Raw genomic sequence first — 25,131 nt, 5'->3', positions numbered from 1 at the left:
TGCCCTCCACGAACATCTTGTGCCACCGAAAGATCATGTTTCTGGACATGGCTGACTCCCGTAAGCCTGGTTAATCATACCCACAGTTTCGGTAGACGATTTCCCAAGCTTTACCGCAAATTTGATGGAATAACGCTGCTCCAAAAACTTCGGCATCGCGTTCCGTGACGTGGGTCGAGCGTGGAGGTTCGCGTTAACAGAGCTCCTCACTACACCACAGCTCAGAGCCGACTGCCTTTTTCAGCATCGCTTGCCAACATACCCCCCTCCAATTGCAGCCCGACAGAGCGGTGCTGGGCGCGCCTGGAGCGGCGGGAAAAAATCAGTAGTCAGTACACTTATATTCCGGACGAACCCTGTAGAACATTTAGAAGATGGTTTTAACTGTTTCTATGAGCGAGGCAATCGTTTTCAAAGGTAGGTGGACTCTGAACTCTAGTTGCTACTCTTAAGGAATTAAATATCAACATAGCTGCTGCCATTTATTGGCATTTTGAATACAGGAAGATATGCACTTTCTTTTGAAGTCATTCACTGCAGATATAACTTGGCCATATCATTTTGATCCTATTTCAAGGTCCGTATGAATTGCAATAGGCCACATTTCAAAGCCTCAGTCTGTTTATTACACCATCAAAATGAATGACTGCACATCACTAATGTGGTTCTGGTCTTACAAGCTGCTTTTTTGAAGGACATGCCTAAAAATGGCTTTCAGCGCGTCTTCGAAGCCTGGATAATAGTTAAAAATAGCGCACACAATAGGGAGTACTTTGAGAAAAGAACTATCATAATTTGAAAATGAGCAAAGGTGTTATGTTAAAACAAATATCGCTCTTTTTAAATAGCACTGCATACTTCCTATCTCACTTTAATTCCATCCAAAATGCCCAATCTGTTCGTCCCTCTGCCTTGTTTACTTAGAATCCTCCCCTCTAATATCTTCGCTAGACTCTGATGTTCTTTCATACATCTCCTGCATTCACTCTCAGTATCCCCTGCATGCTTTAAACATCTCAATCATCTCTATTCCCCTGCCTAGAACTTAATTTATTTTCCTTTCAGTTTTTTCTCAATTCTTACTGTGCTGAATAACATATGATACATTATTGCACCATGGACAAGTTCTACTCAAAAGAGAAAAAGATATTACAAATACTTAAGGGTTATAATAATGCTTAAAGAGATTTCTTCAATTTATTTTACATCTTAGAAGTCACAAGAAGTAGTCTAAATATACTGCATGAATTAAATCACTAACGAGTTCCTAAATATTACAGTAAATTTCTTAATGGCTAAGCTGAATAAGATGGAAATCATTTCAAAATTAATTACGCTCTTTGGAAGAATTGAAAAAAAATCTTTTGAAAACCTTAATAATGCCGGCACACAAAAAATGATGGAACTTCTTTAATATGCATCATCAAAGTTACCCGTAATTAAGGTGTGGCAAAAATTTAACGGAACTATCCGATCCGTATCTCGGTAAAAATTAGGGAGCTTCATGCTATAATCGAAAGCGTCAGCCCAAGCTCTTTATCCTTTGAAGGGCGAAACGGGATCACTCTGAAATTCTTACGAGATTTAAACGGCTATAAAAAGAAGAAACTAGATTATTTCTTTTCCATCACATTCCTCATGAACAGTCCGTAGCGGAGGAACGAACTAATTCATCGCCCCTTCCTCCCATCCCTCACTTCCACCCTTCTGTACCCCCCCTTCAAACCCTAATTTGTCGAGGATGGGAAATTGCCACACACCATTCCACTTTTGTATCTCATTACCTAAAGAGAAACGATTCAATTATCGCGGCGACCCCTGTACTCACAAACCCCCTCCATATAGGCACCCCCTCCTCCCGCCTCCCAGCCTTTGGAAAGTTTCGAGGCCTCATCTCAATGTAACGAAGGAAGGAAGTGGGAGGGGGCAGAGGGGGATTGCGGGAGAGTTTGGGTTTGCGGGAAGAGGGGCGCTGGAAAAATTACCCGCCATGTAGCCACGTCTGCGGCGGCCCGGGGGCGGAGAGGGGCGCGTGACCGAAAGGGCGGAGAGGACAAATAAATGGGCCTCTCTTTGCGAGAATAAAGGATAGAATGAGAGGCGTTGAAGGGGTGCTAAATAGGGAGCTGATCCGACTGAAGACTGCGGGAGGGGGAGTGGTAGATGGGGTTGGGGAGAGGACATTTTAAGGGGAGCATGAGGAGACGGCGCGGATTGCGTGGGGGGGGGGCGAGGATCTAAATTACTGGGAAAGGAATTGGGATCGAGAGAAGATGAGGGCGGTTCTCATGGAGAGGGGGCGAGGGAGAGAAAATTTGACGCTCGAGCTAACTTATTACGGAGTAGGCTGTCATGAGATATCGGGCGTAAATGTGGGAGGACGGGTTCGGTAAGAGGGTGGACTTCAAGGGGGGAAACGCCGATACCCGGTTGCGGTTCATTTAACCCGAGAATCGCATTCTCTCTCATTGTCAACTCGGGGTGGTGCATCAAGACCGGAGAGCGGGGGCGGGACGCGGGCCGAAGACACTGCTCGTCTTAAGAAAGGAGAGTTGGCGTTTTTAACATAACCAGACACGCAGAACGAGGTCTTGTACATGTTATGGATATGGATGGTTATGGATATTCCGAATTATTCACTTTCCCCGAGAAGGCATTTACTATATACTGCCCCTTCTGATCCCTGGATCGTGGAAAATGTCATGTTTGGCTGCGACAACAATTGAAAACATTTGACTGCAAACCTTTGGATAGTTGGGCGTGGTTGCGTACGATTAGCGGAAATCTAGAAACAAAAATATACATATCTATGGGAAAAACGGCCAGCTTCCATCATCAAAACAAAGTAATACAAATGGCACGAGACAAAGGAAGGAGGAGAGAGGGCAAATAAGAAATAGCGAATAGGACATATGGACAAGGGTAGGGAAATGTCGCTACTCTCGACAAGATACCTTTCGCATTGGTCTGTGTTTCCCGGCCGATGAAGTAGTTCTGGTCGCGGGGATGTTCGAGCCTGAATCCCTGCTCGTCAAGGGGCCTTCTGTCCTTTTTATACTACGACTCTCACAGTTCCAGTGCTTGAACTGCCCTCTTTCGACCCCTCCGAGCAACTGTCTCGCTCTCTTTGAAGGAGTTGTCATGGTCTGCTCAGTCTTTCACACCAAAGGTTAAGTGAATGATCTTGGGAAAATTTTTATTTTTTCACTCTATGCACCGCATCTAAAATGTAAAAAATATTATTTAAAATATGCCCTGTTTAAAAAACTAATATTTAAGAAATTGATGCAATTTTAACCATTTTACAAGCTATTTTGAGATATTACTGTGACAAAAATAAATGTTTCAAAACCTAATGTTTTCAAATTTACCGTCGAGAAGAATTTAGAACTATCTATTGGTAATTGATTTATTCAAGAAAGTAACGGTACCCTAACTTTCAATATTTACATTAAATTAAAAACTTAGCAACGATGAACCCAGTGTTCCAATATATCATCAATACGATCGTATTTCATCAATTGTCTTTCATCAATATACGTGTTATCTTCAATTAATTACGTTATACTCTAATAAATTTAACTCTTTTCAACGATTGATTAATATAAATTTAAAATAATTGCAATGAATACATTGAGTATATCCGTGGAGCCTCTTGTAGAAAGAGAGACCCACCATAACCGCCTTAGGTAGGCTCAGTTTAGGAGAAATTATGTGAACAGTCACGAGCGGTTATGTGCGGTGGTGCCCTCCTTTCATTGATTATTTAGAAACTAATTGAGTTTAGGGCAAGTGTCGTAGTACCCATGGATACACAACCTGTTGGGTAGTTTTGGGGTATTCATCTAAAACTACAAAATACCCTGCACGCCACCGCAGGGAAGTGTAGCGGGGGATGTAAGGACACCGGCACCGTAAGGACACCAGTCTCGAATTTATCAGACTCAACGTTTTATCTTGTACATGCTTGTAATTTTATTTTTTAAAGAAAGAATATTTATAAATATCTGTATTGGATCCTATCTCCCTTATTTTATTTTTGTAGTCTAACCTACACAAACAGTGTGAGGAATCCTCTTCTTGTCATAGTCAAACTCGTGAATTTTGAACCTTGCTAAAATTCCAAGTCACGACGAGTCTGATTCCTCTCAGAGGTACGTCGTACTCGTCTCCTAATCGTAAAAATATTTGACGAATCTAGGGAATTTTCTTAGGACTTTATCCATTTCATTTTTCAAAGATTCATCCCAAGTACTTGGGAATCCATATGCTAACGTATTTCAAATGGAACCTAACTAAATTGAAATAAAAATATGTCTTTTAACTATCTTATTATATTTACCTACCATCCGTAATATTAAGACGAGTTTATTTAATATAGATCTGCATAATGCGTTAATGTGTTGGTGCAGATAAGTTTAATTTAGGCAGAAAAGAGAGAGATTATAAAAACGGACGTGAGCATGCATTTTATTGAAGTACACTGGAAAAGCCGTGTCAAAGCAGATTTGAAAGAAACGAAACAACTTCTGCGTTGCATACGCTGGAGAAAGCGAGCAAGATCGAGATAATATACGCTTTTGCTCATTCTACGGTGCGCTAGACTCGAGTTAGGAGGTACTCAATATTCTAGCTGACCACGAAGCAACTTTCTGCATCAAGAATTCTAACGGATAAAATGACCAAGGGTTCTTCGAGTTCCAGTCGATCGATCGGTATGATTGTGAAATTGGTTTATACAAATAGCGAGTTCCCCGTTGCAACGTCTCTCACGAAACAATGGCAGCATTTGTGGCTGCTGAATGAAATCTGGATCACATATTAACAGACCGTTGAGAGATTGGGTGAACATCTCCCGCGTTCTCGACTAGGCCAGGTTTTTCAAGACCGAAGTTTCAATGAGCACCTCGTCCATTGAATAGTCAACCATGGGAGCCATTACTCAATTGGAAAACCCGAGAGACGTTCAACAAAATTATTCACTAAGGAAATACCAGATCAAACTTCAAACCGAAAATATTTAGGCACAAATACTCGTAAAGCCAGAATATTAGGATTTATTAACACCAGAGCTCCAGGGGGATCAATGACCCACCGTAGATTTTAGATACGCCTCATTCCTTGTTTTTAGTACAAATAGTTTGTGGTTTGTGTATCTAATTCCTCCAAATGAAGGTTTTTTAATAGAAATGAGAATTTTTTAAGCACAGGGCTTGAATATAATGGCAGTTTCACCAATAATGGCCGAAGAAGGACTGCGGCTTTGCTTAAATTCGTTTCTTTTGATATGTTTAATGGTAGATGTAAACCTTAGTTCAAAATAGTTCCCATTTTTAAATATTCCTTGTAGTATAATTACTTATTGAATTCGCTTTTTGATTTAAAACCTTAATTTAATGGTGATTTGATGTTGATAACAATTAAGTACAATTGCTAATAAAAACTGACATAGTTAGACGAATGTGAAATAATATTTCCATAAGATTTTTAGGAAAATACAGCCGCGGTTACCCGATTGTAACACATTTAATTCCTTTTAGAATGGAAAAGAAGGAAATCGAAAATATCTTCCTCTGGCAGTCTAATTAAGACAGTGAGTCACCACCGTACAGTTTGTCGTGTAAGGGCCTCGATTTCTAAACTTTGCGTTTGATCGATAAAACTTGTTTTTGTGGACATGTTGCAAAAAGCCATTTTCTAGATGGAACAACTGCTTTCGAGGACTTAGCACACTTTTCCGTATAGTCATTAACGCCCAAAATGAGTTTATTTGAATTATATTGAACTTCTTTCCGCAAAATAATAGGCTTGTTTACATAACATAAACGTAAAATGACGTTAGTTGTTGTAATATTTGCTTTTTTTATTATTCTGCTTCATTGACTAGGATTTTGCGCCGCAGAATATCAATCTACATTTCAAAGTTTTATGGAGCTTTTTCTTAACATCCTTACTCAACGTCCCCATCATCAATTCCCTCCTCTTTGTGAAAGCCCTTTGCCTAGTGCAGTTCTTCCCCTTCTATCCCTACCACTTTGACCGTTTTGGTCCAAAGCACTTCCGGGATACGTAAACTGTTCTAACTGATGTAATTTTTGCCCTCCTATTTCAACGTTTAGCTTAACTTTTTTCTTTTTGGAAAATACCATAACCTTTGTTTTATTTATATTGATTCTCATCCAAATTCTATTTGCACTGAAGTTCCATTTCCCCATCAATGCTTGCATTCCCTTGGCTGACTGACAAACAAAAGCTTGATCATTAGTAAATCTAATCTCTTTATGAATTGTACACCATTTAATTACTGCCTTCAATTATTTCCACGCCTGTTTGTTAATTTCCTCCACAAATACGTTGAAAACCACGGGTGATAATGGATGATCCTGTCTTCACCCACAATTTAATTATGTCCAGTCCAACTTTCTGTCTATTTCTCGCACCTGGCCATGGATAAGTCATTCATCCCTCCAATCTACTCCCATTTTCTGTGATATTTTCATTAACTCTACCTATTTTACTATTTCGAATTATTTATACGTCTACGGAACAAAACATGTAATTATTGTATTTTATGTTCATCTCTATTAGTGACCTCAATGCTGTTATGGCATAACGTGTGCCTCTTTCCTTCCCGAACATAAATGGACCATATCCTACATGATCATTTATCCAGCTGTCCATTCTCTTTTTGATCATCTTGAGAGCCAATTAAGCTGCGTGGTTAAATCGAGCTTCTTGCTCACTTTTGGCTACCTTTCCCTTTTTTGGGATGTGTTAACACTAAAAAGACGGAATCTTCGAGCCAAATACCTCCCTAATAAATACTACGAATTAGTCCTCAAAATATCTTCCTTCCACCTTTCCCTAAACATTTAAGTAGGTTTGTGGCCGTGCTGTCCACCCTTACGGCCTTATTCGATTTCGATTCCTTCCATTACTTTTCTAAATTGCCATCGAGTAAGCCTTTGTTCTTAGATATTCTCATCTGCGTCATACTCAGTTTCTATATCTAACCTTGTTGGCCTGTATTGGCTGGATTGTATTTCTACAATGCGATAGCCAAACGAATCGGAATCTGCTGGGAAAATAACGAAAAAAATTATACTTTATACAAGAAGTTTGTGTATGGTAGATACCACTGGCCGGAAAATTCTCTCAATACAATGAATCCATCTGAAAACAATGGAATTAAATAACTTATATTTCTAATTAAATGGATTTTTATTAAATTAAGTTCTTCTTAAATAGAAATTTCAGTGTGAGAATCCTTGTATTTTTCCTGATGCTATTTTTCAGATGGCACAACATAGCAATGAGCGAGATAAACTTGAAATCGAGTTATGCAAAACTTTATTTGTTCTTCTAGCGAAAAAAATCAGATCAAATTTCACTTTCAATTCACAATTTCACAATTTCAAAACATAAACATACATTGCAACAATTTGTTACCGTTAAAAGTTACTGTTGCGGCATCTCCTGCAGTTTCTTTGGAAAAAATACATGAAACCGTTTGGGCACTGTGGTTATACAATCAGGGTGCCCAGAAGTGGGGCATCCTAATTCCAGCAACAGCAACCTTGCAAGTTGAATTGATTGATTGAAAGAATTTCTCCCCCGCACTCTCAAATTTCCGCCAAATAGGTCACTACACGCCACTCTTCATTATTCCATTCTCTCTTCTCTTACAGTCCAGAAGCCGGACCTGAAAGGGAGGGATACTTCCAAGCCAGCAGCTTACCCTGAAAAGAAAGAGAGAGAGGAGGCAAGGGACTGCCACCGTCCCTCCAGGTCGACCTGCCGGCTCCTTTTTTGCCTTCTCTCACAGCGGCCACACCTAGTACACCTCAATCCGGATCTCCTCCACCGCCTCCTACTCCGTCCCTGTCATCCTCCTCCACCGCCGCTGCCCCTTGGTCTGTCGTCGTACTGTCGCACCCCCGTTGTGTGCATGCCTTCTCTCACAGCGGCCACACCTAGTACACCTCAATCCGGATCTCCTCCACCGCCTCCTACTCCGTCCCTGTCATCCTCCTCCACCGCCGCTGCCCCTTGGTCTGTCGTCGTACTGTCGCACCCCCGTTGTGTGCTCGACGTAGATATATCTCGCGATAGTTTGATGGCCGCAGAGGCCATCTTACGCCGAATATTGCGGATGTGAGTTTTTGGGATCCGGAGCCTTGGGAGGAGAGCGTCGTTCCCAAGTGCATACAGTAGGACTTGCAGCTTGAAGGCTCTCCAAACTCGCATCCTATCAACCAGGTCGCCGTACTTGGCCAACCTCTCCAGAAGAACACTGACTAGGGCCTCTTTACGGTTGTCAAAGAGCACTGTCACCTCCCAGATAACCAGGTCCGGCCTCAGGAGCGAAGAACCCCCCAGCAACAGCTACATATACATCTACATAATGCACCGCAAGCCACTGCAAGGGCGTGTGGCGGGGGCTGTTAGTTCACCAACCGTAAAAAGGAACAATACCACATGCAAAACAACAACATGGAAAGTTACACCCACAGCAGCGCACACACTCATGCAAAAATCTCTTCATCCAACACTCATGCAAATACATATGCCATAAATAAAACATATGCCAGCCGGTCCACTCTGATCTCCCACCACGCTATTAGGCCTGCCCTCGAGAGTTCCATAGTTTAGTAGTGGTTACTTCACCGTCCATCCGAGTATGGCAGGTAGTGACAGATGACGTGCGGCAGCGTCTCGTCCACCTTGCCGCAGACTCGGCTTCGGGTGTCACCCCTCCCGGCGTTCCTTGCCGCGTTCAGGAAGGAAACGTTCAGGCGGCCACGGTGAATGACGCCCTCCCTATGGACCCTATGGTTCGGGTTGGGGTGTGGATAGAAAGGGTGGAAAACCTTTCCCTGGTCCGGTATCATAACCAACTTCCGCCTAAAGCCTTCTCCCTCCGCCGTCATTATTTAGTGCAGGCAGCCTCTTACCTCAGCCGGAACTATGGTGATGAGCCCCTCCTCCGGTTTCACCCCGGAAATTGTGACCAACATATCCCCTCTCGCGTCATTCCATTTCCTAGGCATCCTGATAGAGGATACTTTTTTAGTGTGACGATTCAATTTTATTCGCATTAAGCGCTAACATCAAAATAATATGAAAATTCCGACCTGATCCAAGTATTTTCATGAATTCTAACCTGAAAAAACGTGGAGTGCGTTTTATGGGCAGGAAAACCCATTCTTCCATTGAAGGAATCCGCACTTGATGTTTATTCACTAATAATTCTATCCACACTATTCTTCTTCTGAGTTACGTATACAGGTAAGATTCCACTGTCTTTAATTATCTTCTCTTAACGTTACATCTACTTTCAGCTTCTCACTTCCGGGTGTTAATGGTAAGATTTTAGTTTCCTTCCAATCAGTTTTGACACGCTTTAAGTGCTCGATTTATTGCATTCCAGGATGCCGCAGGTGCTCAAGATATATCCAGGATATAATCTCATAAAAAGCAGCGTGTTAATTTCTTACGCCCTTGTCTTAACTCCTTTCATTCCAATTCCTTCGCCGTTTTTCACTGCCTCTTCCCAGCACGTGTTGAATACTTCTAGCGAGAGTCCGTATCCTTGTTCAAATCTTTAACTTATATTTACGCCTGTTTCATATTACCTCTTTTACCAGGTTTATAGGTCAGTTTAGAAAAAACAGTGAAAAACACTGGAGATTTATTGCCGGACTGCGAAATCCTAGGATTCTTTTCTCCTTCGTGCAATTTGCGACCGTAACTCAAAGAGAGGAAAACATTAATTTATTAAACCATATATCTTTTCTGAGAGTTATTACCCTTTTCTTTAATTGCAATATTCGTAACACGTGTTGCCACAAGCTCTCAAAATGGATTTAAAGCCATTATTTAGTAGTTTGAAATGATAATACTAACCTATAGTTACAGTTTGAAGAAACTCTGGCTCTAACTACTACCCTGAAAAATAAAAAGAGAGAGTAGGATAGGTGAAAATATTGAAAGATAGGCAAATGCACTTAGAGATGTGTTTGGTGGTTTCTAGAAGAGGGACAACAGAACGTGAGAATTTCATGATAAGCATTAATTTTGTTTGTATTCGATAGGAAGTTGAAATATGGAGATTTAAAGAAGTATGCCAGGGGGTGAATGACATTTAAAAACATGATAGAAAGGTGAATCGTTTAAGATAGTGGTAGACCAAAGAAGTCAAGGATTTTCTAAGACGAGTAACGGTAAAAGTTTCAACAATAGATCAAGTATGAAAGAGTTTTGATTGAAAAAATGAGATAAAGTTACCCAGGTCCGGGCTGGACCGAAGATATAGTCAAAATGCCCTAAATTATTTAAAATAAGGCTTTTAAGAACTCTTTTGCTACAAAAGGACACTGCGTGAAGGATATGTGGGCTTGCATTACTCTAAGGACTTTGATATCTATGGAGTTTTGAGCTTGGCTCTTTTGGGTCCGATGAGAAGAAAATGCTGTCACATGCCGAGAAACCTAAGAATAAATTTCCAATATATATACATATGTATATATATATATGTAGGTATGTATATATGTATATATATATATATATATATATATATATATATATATATATATATATATATATATATATATATATATATATATATATGCATATACGCAGCGTCTGACCCCGGTGGGGCGGTCAGTAAGTGATGGTGTCACGTTAAAAACACTCTTGAGGATGTCAACGGGAAACCACCTCAATTATCATTCCCAAGATTTACATGATGGACAAAACAGAGATTTTGAGTCCTGGCAACTACGTGGCTCGGCCCAATCGGCCGTGTGTCTTGCCCGGCAGCGGGGGAGGCAAGGCTTCCGCGGTCGTCATCCCACGAAACCCTTGCAAGGGAAAACCAGCAGCAGCAAGGCAGAAGACGCAGCAGAAGAAGACCAAATTAGTTAGAATAGGAACGTGGAATGTTAGGACAATGATGAGGGCAGGGAAATTGGAGAATGTTAAGCGAGAGATGGAAAGGGCAAAAATAGATATTTTAAGTCTATGCGAGGTGAGATGGAAGGATAGCGGGGATTACTGGAGTGATAATTATAGAATAATATACAGCGGCGGGGACGAGAGCCAACGAGGGGTGGCCATATTATTAAATAAAGAGGTAGGAAGAAGCGTAGTAGACATAGAGCAGGTAACGGATAGATAATTACTAATGGAGTTAAAAGTAGAACCGACGAATTTGGTTATTATTCTGGTATACGAGTACATGCCACCGAGCAACCATAAGGAAGAAGAGGTCGATAGGATATACGATCAGTTAGAGGACATAATCGCATATGTTCCTGCCGGGAAACATTTGATAGTGATGGGGGATTGGAATGCGACGGTAGGCGAAGGAAGAGATGGTGATGAGGTGGGGGACTACGGTTTAGGCACGAGGAATGACCGCGGGGAGAAAGCAGTTGAGTTCTGCAGGAGACAGGGGTTAGTCATCACCAACACTTGGTTTAGACACCACAAAAGACGCAGGTATACATGGAAAATGCCAGGTGACTCAGAAAGGCACCAACTAGATTATATTCTGGTTAGATACAGGTTTAGGAACAGTGTGATAAATTCACACAGTTTCCCGGGAGCGGATCCGGATTCTGACCACAATTTAGTTGTTATGAAATGTAGCGTACGTTTCAAAAAGATGAGGCAGGGGCGGCGAGTTAGAAAATGGAATGTAGAAGCATTAAATGGGTTGAAAAGGATGGAATACAAACAGGCGGTAGAGAAAATCATGGAGGATGGTAAAGGGCTTAGTACTATCGAAGAAAAATGGGAAATGATCAAGGAAGGGTTGTCTAAAGCCGCAAAAGACACTATTGGAACCGTTAACGCTAAAAGGACTAGGAAACCATGGATCACGGATGAGATGATTACAAAGATGGATGAGCGGCGAAAATGGAAGAATATAAATACAGAATTAGGCAAAATGAAGTACAAAGAATTGAACAATAAATTGAGGCGGGCAACAAATAAAGCAAAAGAAGCATGGTGGAAGACGCAGTACGAGGATATGGAAAGTCTGCAGAGGAAGGGTGAAATCGGTGCACTGTACAGCAAAGTTAAATCGTTATCGGGAAGTAAGAAAGGAAGAGCTATGCAAACAGTTAGAGATAACACGGGTAAGGTAATAGTTGACGCAGGAAAGATCCAAGAGAGATGGAAGGAGGATATAGAAGAACTGTATAGTAAAGAACTTAGACCAACAAAGTTATACATTGAAAAAGAATATGACGTAGAAGAAGACAGCTTAGGTCCAGGCATACTAGACAATGAGACAGACAGGGCATTAAGGGAGATGAAACTAAATAAGGCCGTGGGAGTGGATAACATTCCCGCGGAACTATTGAAATGTTAAGGAAAATGTGTGAGGAAGAGGCTATATGGGCTGATTCGTAGTATTAATGAGGAAGGAATCTGGCCGGAAGACTTTGTGAGGTCAGTTTTAGTTTCAATTCCGAAAAAGGTAAAGGCTACATCATTTGAGGATTACAGGACGATAAGTTTGATATCCCACGCAGCTAAAGTTGTTCTCAGGGTCATAAACAAAAGGATAGAGAGTAGGGCAAATGATTACTTAGGGGATGATCAGTTTGGGTTTGGGAAGGGGAGAGGTACGCATGATGCCATTGCAGTAATGAGATTATTAATCGAGAGGAATATAGAACACAACCAGGAGGTATTTGCCTGTTTCGGAGATTTCGAAAAAGCTTTTGATAGAGTGAACTGGAAAAAACTAACGAGTATATTGCAGAAAATAGGAATAGATTGGAGGAAAAGGAGGCTAATCCGCCACGTGTACATGTCTAAGACTGCTCAGGTGCGGGTGGGAAACGGGGAGTCAGGATGGGCAGTGTTAGGAAGGGGTGTAAGGCAGGGTTGCCCATTATCACCGGTACTGTTCAACCTGTATGCAGAGGAAATGATCAAAGAGGCATGGGAGGACCTGGAGGCAGGAATTAAAGTGGGCGGGGAATTCGTAAAATCAGTTAGGTTTGCTGATGACCAAGCTTTAGTTTGTCATTCAGCCAAGGGGCTGCTAGCATTGCTGAGTGAATTGGAAATTCAGTGCGACAGGTATGGGATGAGAATCAATATTAATAAAACAAAGATTATGCGATTTTATAGAAAGAAAAAGGCTAAGCTAAACATTAAAATAGGTGGGCAAAAACTAGACCAGGTAGAACAGTTTACGTATCTGCGGTAGTGTTTTGGACCAACACGGTCAAAGTAGTAGGGACGTAAGGAGAAGAATTGGGCTAGACAAAGAGGCTTTAACAAGGAGGAGGGAGTTGATGACAGGGACGTTGAGTAAGGATATTAAGAAGAGACTCGTAAAAACTTTGATATGGAGCGTAGCTACGTACGGTGCGGAAACGTGGCCATTGAAGCCGGAGGATAGACGTAGACTGGAGGCTTTTGAGATGTGGATGTGGAGAAGAATGGAGAAGGAGAAATGGACAGAGAAGAAAACAAACGAGGAAGTATTTGGTATGGTTGGAGAAGAGAGGGGTTTGTTGGGAGAAATCCTATGGAGGCAGGAAAAGTGGATGAAGGGGTTGTAGACCGGCAGTGGGATGTTGAAGACTGTGATAGAGGGGAGAATATTGGGCAAAAGATGAAAGTGAAGGAACAGGATAGGGATGTTGGACGGAATGAAGGGAGGAAGAAAGTACTCAGAGATGAAGAGTGACCTGATATAGAGTGGGATGGATTTTGTGTTTTGTTAGGAGAAATAAAATGTTTGTTTGGTAGTTGTGTCCATCCAAAAACCTACCTTTACCGGTAGATTACCTTAATATATATATATTATTACCTTAGTATATATATACATATATATTTCTATTCCTCTCTTCCTTAATGAAGGTGGCTTCGACCACCGAAAATTCGAAAGTTAATGAGTCTCTTTTTTGTGTGTTTGTGTGTTTCTGTGTTTTTATCCGTGTACACCAGTGCTAAATTTTATACATTATATATATATATATATATATATATATATATATATATATATATATATATATATATATATATATATATATTATGTACATACATTTGAAGAGATGAGTGGTGGTCCTCCGATGCTCTCATGAATTTTAGAGCATAATCAAAGAGGCTTTTGGTGACAACCTCCAATGGATTACGCGTCTAAGAGTTGAAATATTTAAAGAATATTTACTCGCAAAGTTTTGAGAGGATTGCCCGGAATTTAGTTATTAAGTTTCAACAAATTGATTTAACTGTACATATATCTTTAACTGGTTTTACTTTGGCCACTTTGCAATATCGCGCTTATCCGTCGCCAGAATTTCCTCTTCGGACGAGTCCTAGAGCAACGCGGCGGTCCCCTTCCTCTCCGTGCCACGTTGCCCGGTTCCTCCCTTCACCAGTCAAAGCCTTCCCATGACGCTGTCGGACAGCGCATGTCTCAATTAGTAATCTCGAAATTTTGACAAGTTGGCAGATAAAACCAGGGAATAAAAAGGAAGGAATTCCATAAAAAGAAGAGAGCAATAAAGCCCTAACAGAAACGAGGAGAAAGAAATTTTCATTACCTGAAAAGTTAAGATAAAATTCTATGGAGACAACTTATTTCCAAAAGGAGATTTTTACATCACCAATTTTCCAATATCCAATTTAAAATTCTACGTGTTCAAGCCAAACTGAGCCGGTAATCAAACAGAATGAAAGACCATGGTGAAGACGCAGTGCAAGATATGACAAAATTGTGTGCTGAACAGGAAGGTAAAACCACCACCAGAAAGTAAACAGAGAAAGTCCGCGCAAATAATCAAAGATAAGCCATTAAAGTTGTTAATTGAACAAAAAGAGATGAAGAAAGATGGAAGAAATATAAAGAAGAACTGTATGGTCAAGGCATGAGACCAGAAATCTCACACATTGAAAGAGAATTTGACGCAGATGAGAACAATTTAAGACCATCCTTACTTTTTTCAGACATAGTAAGGGCATTGAAATCAAATAAAGCTGTGGGGCTGACCAAAATCTTACAGAACTACTTAAAGGTTTATAAAAATGTGAGAGGAAGATTGTTTGGACTAATTTTTAGTGTTTAGGGGTGAAGAATTTCGATGGATGACTTTGTCAGATCAGTGTTAGTTTAAATTCAAAAAAAGGTAAGGGCAGTAATATGTGAGGACCACAAAAAAATGTGTTCTTATTTGTCCACAGTTAAAGTGATTCTTAGGATCATCAATAAGAGGATGGAGTGCAGAGAAAATTATTACTTAGAGGCTGATTAGATTGGGTTTAGGATGCGGAGAGGTTTGTGTGATGCCAGAGCAGTAATCAGGTTACTAATGAAGATGAACATGGAATACAATAATTATGTATTTTTCCGTTTCGTAGATTCCGAAAAGGCCTTTGATAGAGTGAATTAGGTCAAATGTATGAATTTTTTCAGGAAATAAAAGTACGAGGGTCATCCGGAAAGTAGTACCCGTTCGTGGAATAAAAAGACAAAAGTAAATATTAACAAACATAAAAAATTTTATTTGAAAGAGGATACTTTAAACTACTTCTCAACATAATCTCCAAGCAAATTAAGGCATTTGTCATAACGTGTGACAAGTTTCTGTATTCCTGCTGCATAGTCCTTCGCCGCCAGCTCATTGAGATACGCGAGGGACCCATCTTGCACAAATTTTTGCATAATGCAGATGGTGTTTAACAATTTCATGAACAATTGTTCGAGAAACATTGGGAAAATGCTCACAGATGTCATCAATTGTGACGCGCCGATCGTTCCTCACGAATTCGTCAACTGAGCTCACCAGTTGGTCTGTAATGACAGACGGTCTCTCCGAACGCTCATCGTCGTGTGTGTTCCCCCTCCCCATGTTGAAGTTGCGACACCACCGCCGAACAGACGACTCGTCCATTACATTGTCTCCATACACCTCCTTTAATTGGCGATGAATATCACATGGGCGAACGTTTCTTGCATTGAGGAATTTAATCACTGCCCTCACTTCACAACTGGCGGCGTTCTCAATTTTTTTAAACATTGTAAACAATCACAGAAACAACACAGGCAATGCTAGCGTCACGCAACTTGGCTCAGAGAAGGCAGACAAGCCACTGAAGCTATCTGACCTCGTCCAGCGGCTACTCGCGTCGTCAGCACTTCATGCGGCACGAACGGGTACTACTTTCCGGATGACCCTCGTAGAATCAAGGAATAGGAGACTTATATGCAACCAATATACCTCATAATATGTCTCAATCTGCTCATGTGCGAGCAAACTGAGAAATGGACATGTCACAACCAGACATATAGTATATGCCGGCAAGCAGACACCGAGAGAAAAAAGTAGCCAGAGTGTACGACTAATCAGAATAAGCAATTGGATACGTGCCAAGAAGGAAGCGCCTCATAGAAATGGAGGATTGGAACGCAGTGCAAGGAGTGGGAGGGGTGGGAGAGGAGAAGTACTTTAGTGGCCATTAAATGCAATTCAAAACTCAAAAGGATTATGAGGGGTGGGACATTGCCAAGGTGGAGTATTGAAAATTTACTAAGAATAAAATTGAAGATGTCCAAAAACTTAATGTATGATTAAATCGTAAACTTAAAAAAAATACTAAATATCTGTAGAAAATAAGCCGAACCAACGGACTGGGTAATTCCTTAGGAGTACATGCCAACAAATAAACATGGAGAGGAAGAGGTTGACAATGGTATAGAATCAGTACAAGATTGTCACCTCCTCATCGATATTATCATTCGCTGGAAAATGTTGCTGCATTTGAAGCTCCTTATTCTTGAGGACAAGTAAAACTATTACGGACACCTAAGCCCTAAGTGGAGAAAAACTTACCCAAGTGTGAATGGAACCCGTGACACTTGGATTGGTAACAGAGGAAGTTACCCCACCGCCACCGGGGCTGGAATGGACTGGTCTATTTGTTGAATTTATTGATAAAAAAGGTGGAGATTTTCACTATTGGGGAGTTAACATTAATTTTTTTAAGTGTCGGACGGATATACTCGTAATAGTAAAGGGTACAGGGTAATTCGGTGTAATAATGGAGATATCCGTAAGGGATAAATTTTCTGATTGTCGTTAACATTAAGAAAAGAAATAATTCCATCTTGATGTGATGGGGTCGGGTCATTTAGCATGAGTGTGTTGGTGGAGCTATTGGAGAGCTGTCGGTTAGCTTCATTAATGCAGTTAGGCGTATTGATAACTACCGCTTTATGTGTGCCTCGCTACTACCACTTACTGTGTAATCACCCTCTGCCACACACCCTAGTGATGGCTTGCTGGGTACTAAAAAACGAACTTTTTGGTTCTTTATTTGCAGACGTAATTACGATACTTGGACTATTTATTACATTTTTTTAGGAATTGATTTAAAAGATGAAAATGCTAGCTTGTGGGGTTCAAGGAATAGAGGAAGGGACTGGAGATTTTTACAAATTTTGGCCGAATGAATGAGAAAAAAAGTTTCGGTTCTCGGTCGGCAAGGACGCAATCCAAGCGGGCACTTAACGCACGTCATACCTGGTATCCTGAAAGCCACTGCCAGGGAACTACCATTACGAAGGGGGATGGGAGATAGCCGGAGTGTATGGTGAGCCTTCCCAAAATATTGCCCGCTTAGGTTCCTACAGCAGCGTGAGACGTTGGTGAGAATATTCGCCTGTCCAGAAGGTGAGGGAGGAAGCGCTTTGAAACACCCCGAGGCGCTGCTTGGGGTTGAGGAGGAAGAAGGAAGAGGGTCGGCAGGTCGGGCTTGGAAAGGTTCAAGGGTGAGGCTTGGGTGGGATTAACCGAAGTGGCAAGTCTTTGGCGTGAGTGAGAAATTCAAAGGGAGGATATGAAAGGGAAGTAACACATAAGGCTTTGCGTTTCAACCGAATAGATTATTATTGCCAACTAGTTTCACTACCCAGTAGTATAATTGTGACTAATCTGTCCCCATAGAAACGTCAAGTCCTATGTTTTACTTTCCTTTCATTATGATGGAATTCCAAAAGGTATCGGGCCTAACTATCTGTCAAAGAGAGGGAATTTTTTGAAAGGATTGAACGCTGCATATTTTGAGGGAAATAAGGTTAAAAGTAGCATAAAAGTTATTGAAAAATTTGGTTTTATAAATCCCACGCCATTTTGCAGTAGAAATCATAGGTTCTTGATGGCGTGTCGGCCAGTGCTTTCGTCAGGAAAGCCGAAATATTATTCCTTTCACCTCTTCAAATTCTAACCTTGAGTCCGTCCTTCTATGTTTCCTATCCCTTACCTAATATTGGATAATTGAGAATAAGTTTTGACGCAGATCGAAATTTTTTTTAATCCACTTTGAAAGTGAGTGTATATGCGTGAATATACATGTGAAAATGAAAAGTTTGCGAAAATAAATTAGAAATTGTCACAGGCGTGACGGCTGCGAAAAGAAAACAATGAGACACAATTTTGATTTTTGAATAATTCTATGGCACAGCCAACGTTTTCACCTGGAGGTGGATGACTCTTCTTCCTTTCGGTGGAGTATATATGGGAGGGTAGTAAGAAAGGTCCTCAGAATATATATATATATATATATATATATATATATATAGATATATATATATACAGAGCACAAAATAGAATATGTATTCTATATATAATTACATAATTTACGTATTACGTGATTTACACTGAAATCTGCAGGGGGTCAGAGATTCCCCGCCGATTTCAGTGCGGTCAGTGTATTATATACGAGCTCGTACACACGCACACACATTTATATATATATAAATATATATATATATATATATATACACACACACATACCTCTTACGCACGCATAGTCAGGAAAAACGCGCGCGCCTGTATGCACGAACATGTACACAAACACACAGCCAGAGTGGAGGCGTATCTAAGTCAAATGGTAAGAATGAGCAAGTTAGATCACATTCAGAGTTATGAGCGTCATGTAGTCCAGGCGGTGATGATATAATTGCCTGAATGAGTTAGTGAAAACCCCGGGCACTCTTTTGGGCGCGAGATTCTAATACGGGAAAACCTCCTTTGGTGCTCCTTCGCTCGTTCCCAATTGCGAATTCTTGTAGCAAAATCGAATAGGATGAATGGAGCACATTGAATAATTACACTTTCAGTGGCATGATAGGCGTCAGAATTATTGAGCTATGAGCAGATATTGAAAATATCGCATTTTTATCCAATGCTTTCAAGAAAATAATTCTTGCTAATTGATAATTATTTGAAAAATTATGAATTGAGCCATAGCCATCGACTAAAATCCAATATTTGACCATTAACCAGGAAATACCAAATTCTCTAATTCCCAATCTTCCCCTGACAGTTTCTCACTTGCTCGCAGGCTAATCAATGCTTGCCGCGTTGCGGTGCACCAGAGCTTGAAGGATCTCATGGTGTTTGTATCATGTTACGTCTTTTTCTTTGCCATCTATTTACATTGTGTGAAAGATTATCTGAGGAAAAATAGAACTCAAGGAATTTGCAGATCTTTAGCTTTCATATGATTCTTTGGCTTTTGATATGCATTTGTGGGCATTTATTAAGGTAGGTGTTAGAATATTATTTTATGCACACAAATATATAGTTCCGTATTCTTCGCCGATCTCTTATAAAACTTAAAAGGTGATTTTAAAATATTTAATTCAAATCAAACGTAGCTAGTATATTCAGGATATTGGTAGTTATGCTTTTGTAGCATTTACCAAAATCAAATGGGAATAAAGTGAATTGCCAGCAGAGGAGTAGTTTCTCTAGAAGAGGGAGTGGAAGGGAAAGCAAGATAAAGAGAGAGAGGAAGAGAGAGGAGTGGGGTAGGAATGACGCAAACAGCTTTAATTGGTTCAAATTGAGACGCTCAGGCTCTCTTGGGGAGGGAACGGCCGGGTACACGTCCTCCAATAAAATTAACATTTAATTTATTTAGATTGCTTCTGCAAATTTATGTCTCTTGCTACTTTTCGTTATTTATCGCGCAATTTAATCACGCCTTGGTATTCTGCGTGCTCTAATCAGAAGTACAGCGACCATGTTCAATTCAGGGCAGAGACTTAATGGTTATTTGCAGTAAACCAGTCAAATATCGCCAGCGAATATTTGTACTATGCAACAGACTAAATGATGTAATCGTGATTACTGCTCTTATCAATGTTTAGCCTGAACTTCAGTAATTATAACGGATTACTATTTGTTCTGTTTAACGTTTAACGTACGTATCTCTGATTATAAAATTGAATATGGTACGAAATAATTCAGTTAGAATACATATAACGTTAAGGTATAAGAATAACATTATCCTACCGCGCAAGGGGGGACAATTTTGAGTAAAAAGTAGTCTAGTGTGTTATCATCTCCTGCCACACACCATAGTGGAGGCTTTCAGAATACCATTTACATAATTAGATTGGCTGAATTTTGATTGGTAGTAGAATTTTGAAGACTAAGATACTGGGAAGAACCTTAGGCAAAATAGGAAAGGGTAGGAATAGGATAGGCACGTTGGACGGAATGAGGGAGGAAGGAAGCATGCGGAATTACTATATTATACAAGATACCCCGTAAGTCATCACTAGGGTATTTGGTGAGTGGTGAATACACACCAAGCTACCTTTGGCAAAATATACTTTCCCCCATTAGCGTGGTCGGATATTTTATTCCGATCCCTTCTCCGCACATTTCCAATATCGTATGTTACTAGCATGATCTCTCCTACCGTAGTATAGGAAAAATCATGCAAATGTTACGGGCTAATAATAAATTTTCATCATCATTGCTAAAAAGATATCCATACAATTTATGCAAGAGATCATTACGTACTTTTTTGTTTTATTCTAAATGCCAAGAGTCGCAACAAGGTTGTATATCATTTACGTCATCTGCTAAAGCTACTTCATCTTCAGGATTATGGATATCTCTGCAAGCCACTGCGTCATCGGCAATTAAAAGTATCTTCCTATTAGCCACGGAGTAAATATCGTAAACGTAAAGAATAAAAAAGTTTCGATAACACTTCCCTGGGAACTCCCGGAGACTTTCGGCTGTATATGAGCTAGCACCGTCTATGACCACCCTATTCAAGCGGGCATTGAAAAAACCCATCATTCAGCCCAGATAATTTTTACTATACCATTGGCTTATTCCCCTGTGTGAGAGTAGTCTACGATGACAGTTTCGAAGTCTTTCTTAAAATATAGAAAAAAACATCCACTGAAATATCAGTCCCGAACTAAAGGAGCTTTTTAGAGGAGGGGCTTATTACTCGTATATTCATTATTTATATATATATATATATATAAATATATAAAAACACAGATGTAGATTTTTAGAATATAGAGACACAAAGAAAGGACACTCACAATTTGTTATTTTACGTTTCGACAGCACGGCTGTCGTCTTCAGAATGGCGTTCTCGGGGAAGAGCGGAGAGGGTGTGCGGGGGAGAGGTGGGGGAAGGAGAGGTAAAGGGACCAATAGGAAATGAACAAGGGGGTGGGGGGGATATGTAGGCAGCCAATTGATGCATTCAGTGGGCTTGGTTCAGCCCGGGCGGTTTGAATGATTGGGCCACCCAGATATGCGCCATCTCGCGGGTTCTCACCTCTATTATACTCGCAGATTTGGGAAGGATTTCAATCACCGAAACAGAGAAGCAGTCGTCAAAAGATTGGTTGTGGGAAGCGGTGTGAGTAGGGATGGGATAATTAAGAAAGGTGGGGGATTTGGTGGAATAACGGTGGTTATTCATGCGGAGGGAAAGTGCGGTCGTGCATTCGCCCACGTAGAAGGCAGGGCAGAAGTTACAGGAGAGGCGATATATAATATTTTTTGAGGTACAGGTGGCGAGTGGTTGGGAGTTGGTACTGAGTGAGGGGGAGGGTCTTAAAAGATGACAGCATTTGCAGCGTGGGCGGTTGCATGGTGCGGATAGGGGCGGGGGAGAGACGGGGGTGCTTGAAGTTGGATTTGTGGACTTAAAGATGTCTCGCAGGTTCGACGGGCGTTTAAATGAAACAGAGGGACAGTGTGGGAATAAAAGTGATGTGGACTGAGTGTTATTGATAATTGGGAAGAGGTCACGGATTAGATGTTTAATTTTGTGGGTACCGGGGAAGAAAGTGGTGATAAGATTAGGGCATTTTGGGCGGTTTGGTTTGGGGAGGGGAGTGTATTGTGTTGACGGTTTGAGGATTTTACTGTTTAGCAGTTTTTCCGGGTACCCACAGTTTCTGAGGGATTCATGCAGCTGGTCCAAGTATTTCTGTTGGGAGGGGGTGTTGTTGCAGAGACGGAAGCCACGGATAGAGAGTGAGAATGGGATGGAGCGCTTTGTGTGAGGAGGATGGCAGCTGTCGAAATGAAGATATTGTTGCTTATTGGTTGATTTAATGTGGACTGAAGTGTGAAACGTATTGTTTTGGAGGTGAATATCGATATCTAGGAAGGTAATATTCGAGTCGGATATAGACGAAGTGAATGAAACTGAGGAGGAGGAGTTGAGAGAGGAAATGAAAGAGGATAAAGTTTCGCGTCCGTGGGACCAAAGGAGGAAAATATCATCAATATAGCGGGCCCAGAAAAGTGGTTTTAGGGTTTGTTGTTGCAGAAAGTCGTGTTCTAGTTTACCCATAAAAAGATTGGCGTATGCAGGAGCCATACGCGTGCCCATTGCAGTGCCTTTTATTTGTAAATATATTTTGTCATTGAATTGAAAAGCATTTTTGGTAAGAACGATTTGGCTTAATTCGAGGAGGAAATCTGTGGATGGGGTGTGTGGTGTGGATCGTAGGGAGAGGTAATGTTTCAGGGCTTCTAAGCCTTCTTTGTGGGGAATGGAGGTGTACAGAGATGTGACGTCTATCGTGGCCATGAGAATGGTTGTGTTATGCGGAATTGGGATTGAGTGTAGACGTTCCAGAAAGTGGTGCGAGTCTTTAATGTAAGAAGGGAGTGAAGTGGCTATCGGTTGAAGGTGGTGGTCTATTAATGCGGAGATTCGTTCTGTGGGTGAGTTGATGCTGGAGACAATAGGGCGTCCGGGGTTATTGGTTTTGTGTATTTTGGGTAGCAAATAGAAATGGGGAGTCTTAGGATTAGGTGGTGAAAGAATGGATATGTCTGTGGGGGAGAGACCTTCTTTGGGACCGAAATTGGAAAGAAAAGAGAGAATATCCTTTTGATAAGAAGGGTTTGGGTCTTGGGGTAGGGGGGCATAGCAGGAAATGTCATTTAATTGGCGCAATGCCTCGGCGTTATAGTCTACTTTGTTTAGCATGAATAACCACCGTTATTCCACCAAATCCCCCACCTTTCTTAATTATCCCATCCCTACTCACACCGCTTCCCACAACCAATCTTTTGACGACTGCTTCTCTGTTTCGGTGATTGAAATCCTTCCCAAATCTGCGAGTATAATAGAGGTGAGAACCCGCGAGATGGCGCATATCTGGGTGGCCCAATCATTCAAACCGCCCGGGCTGAACCAAGCCCACTGAATGCATCAATTGGCTGCCTACATATCCCCCCCACCCCCTTGTTCATTTCCTATTGGTCCCTTTACCTCTCCTTCCCCCACCTCTCCCCCGCACACCCTCTCCGCTCTTCCCCGAGAACGCCATTCTGAAGACGACAGCCGTGCTGTCGAAACGTAAAATAACAAATTGTGAGTGTCCTTTCTTTGTGTCTCTATATTCTAAAAATCTACATCTGTGTTTTTATATATTTGTGTGTCGCCGATGAGCGTTCCATTTCGAAGATATTTTATATATATATATATATATATATATATATATATATATATATATATACGTATTATAGGTGATGGTAGAGTTCACCCAATACTAGTTCTAACGGTGTCGGCATCCTCACATCGAGATAGGAGAGCCAGATTCTTTCTTGTTTACGCATCCCGGGAGTGTTTTGGACCATCACGGTCAAAGTAGTGGGGGAGTAAGGAGAAGAATTGCGCTAGGCCCAGAGGCTTTCACAAGAAGGAGAGAGTCGATGACAGGGACATTTAGTAAGGATGTTAAGAAAAGACTCTTCAAACATTTTATTTGGAGCTTAGTTATGTACGGCGCGGAAACGTGGCCACTGAAGCTTTTGAAATGTGGGAGTGGAGAAGGATGGAGAGGGTAAAATGGACCAAAAGAAAAACAAATGAGGAAGTGCTTGGTATGGTGGGGGAAGACAGAGGACTCCTAGAGTGGATGGGAATGGCCGAGGATTCGGAGCAAGCGGAGGAGTTTGAAAGAGATGACTCTTGTTGGCTCATTTTAGGATGTGACAGCTGAATTCTCGCGCGACAGTCCACCATGTGGGATGGGTTAAAGGGAAGGCAGTGATTAAACTTTTAAGAGGGATGTTATTAAACTAATGTATTAATACCTAAATGGCGTTCACGAAGAGATTAAATTTATCTCAGAAATACAGTAGAGAAAGGGGAAACGTTTCATTTTTATAGATGTCTTTCTCAGAATAAAAGTTAACAGAAGCCAGGGTACGTGGGACTTAGAAACCGATGAAAACCAATACATGGCATTCACGTCATCATCTAGCACAAGTAAATTCATTGGTGCAGAAACTAATAGATAGTCCAATCAGGAAGAAGGACAAGATGAGCCTCCAGAGAGAGAAAAACTTATTTGAGACGATTTTAAGCAATCGTATACGTTTTTAAGTATCAGATAGGACGACGAAGGCCCTCTTCTGAGTGTTCCACAGCTCTTCAAAGGAGGAAGCAACGCAACTAAGAGGGGAGTACCCAGAAGAGGATAAACGACATATGATGACTGTCTATATAAAATCTTCAAACCTCAGCTAAAGTAAAAGTCTCATCTAAAGCGCAAAAGGATATAAAAAATTGAACTAAAAATTATAAACCTAGACTGCATCCTACAAGCACAAATGTTAGTTCATTCGTGGAGTTGTTTACATATTTCCTCATATTCACAGACAATCGTCTGAATACAAACTTATATGCATGTACACATCACGAAATAATTAAATTGTATCATTAAATGTATTGTAAATATTGAAGCTACTGCATGCGGTGTTTTGATTTGATTTTTTTCCAATTGCGTATCTGGCGGGGAAAGAACAAATA

The sequence above is a fragment of the Hetaerina americana genome, unplaced genomic scaffold, assembly GCF_022747635.1.
Source record: "Hetaerina americana unplaced genomic scaffold, ioHetAmer1.1.p SCAF_14, whole genome shotgun sequence".
Classification (NCBI taxonomy): Eukaryota; Metazoa; Arthropoda; class Insecta; order Odonata; family Calopterygidae; genus Hetaerina; species Hetaerina americana.
Note: the sequence above shows the minus strand (reverse complement) of the source record.